Source organism: Culex quinquefasciatus, chromosome 3, assembly GCF_015732765.1.
Source record: "Culex quinquefasciatus strain JHB chromosome 3, VPISU_Cqui_1.0_pri_paternal, whole genome shotgun sequence".
NCBI classification, from domain to species: Eukaryota; Metazoa; Arthropoda; class Insecta; order Diptera; family Culicidae; genus Culex; species Culex quinquefasciatus.
Window position 1 is genome coordinate 88,075,105 of NC_051863.1, and position 1,518 is coordinate 88,076,622.

Sequence of the window (1,518 nt, forward strand, 5' to 3'; positions counted from 1 at the left end):
GTGTCGAAGCCAATCAGGGTGCTGCTGGTTAACGGAGGCGTGCGCTGTACCGTTGTGCTCGGGCTCCACTCCCACGATGACATAAAGTCATAATATAGAAGCATGCGCCGAGACTCAACGTGAAGGTTCAGCAACGTTTCAAAGTTGTCAATTACCAGTTTATTCCTGTAATCACACCGGATCAGGAACCGGTAAGACAGTTCGTAGTAACGAGTTCGCAGAGGCAACACTCCCGCCAAGACCTCGAGGGTCATGTTGTGAGTTGAGTGCATGCATCCCAAGACAATGCGAAGACATCGGTACTGTATCCGCTGGAGAACCAACAAGCGTGATTTCGCAGCTTGTAGCAGTACCATCAGTACAACCCTCTGCCGTAAGAACGGCAGACAGAAAAGATGAATTCGCCAATATTTTAGCGTGCCATAATTATGGTTGGCTTATCTTCTCGCGCTACGCCTCGACCTAATTATGTCATGGGTTGAGCGCCACCCCTTATGGGAGACTTTCAAAATACTTTGCCTTGACCTGTTATGAGATCCGCACAAGAAGGAAGAATCTTCAGATGCTAAAGTTTGCGACAAGAGCACTTTTTGACTCGAACGGGAGGTCGATGCACTCCAGTTCGGCAGTCAGAGATTGCAAATTCTTAAGAGATGCTTCGGCTAAACTCGCGCAATTATTGCAATTGTAATGTTGCTCGAGTTCTAGAGAACCGAAGTTGTTCTAATTGCACCTCTACTGAGGGTTCTAGGACTTCGACTCGGTCACTTTTACCCTGATCGTGGAGGAAGCAGGAGTGGTCGAAGGACCGTTTTGGGAATCGTTTGAGTTAGGTAGTTTAAAGTCGTGGAAGTGTCTCAGTGGCAGAGGTTAATTCTGCAATTTTATTCTAGATCTCGCGGCTAGTGGTAGAATTAGGAGTAGGGTAGTGGCAAACCAGATTGAAACCCTGAAACTCCAGGTAACGTAGTCAATCGAGGTTACCGAAGTGCGTTGGCTAATTTTTGGGAATTGGTTGGGCGATCTTCTCGGCACAGGTGGCAACCGGCATCATCCGTAGCAGAGCGACCACTCCAACCGACAACCCAGCGCTTCTGGACTCCATCAAGGGGTCAAAGTTCCGGGTGAACCCCAAGCGGCTCGCCCGTCAACACACGAGCTGGGCGGCGTCCGTCAACATACGCCGCGGTCGAACCTCGACCAACCGACCGAACCGGGACGGCCTCGTGGAGGCCTAGGTACACCGCCAAGTTCCCGCGCGCATCCGCGCCGTCGTCGCAACCGACGCTATCATCGCAGCATCCTAGCTGCATACCTGTGCGCCCCGCACACCGGAAGTGATGCTGAGCACCCGTCGTTAGTGCCAACCCGTCTGCTGTTAGCCGCCGGCGGAATCATCTCGCCGTAGCCGAAGCTGTAAGCGCGCCACCACCTGATCGCCGGATCGCCAACCAACACGTAAAACCATGGTCGTGTAAGTACTTTTTCCCCCGACATGCGCATGATCGATCGTTGGCC

At 52.3% G+C, this 1,518-nt stretch overlaps 1 long non-coding RNA gene across 1 annotated transcript; it reads left to right on the forward strand.

Annotated features, from left to right (window-relative positions):
• The first annotated feature begins 702 nt into the window (after window positions 1–702).
• On the forward strand, window positions 703–1,125 carry LOC119769577. Its single transcript, XR_005278433.1, has 3 exons — window positions 703–833; window positions 894–961; window positions 1,038–1,125. It is a non-coding gene; the product is annotated as an uncharacterized LOC119769577 (long non-coding RNA).
• The last annotated feature ends 393 nt before the right edge of the window (window positions 1,126–1,518 follow it).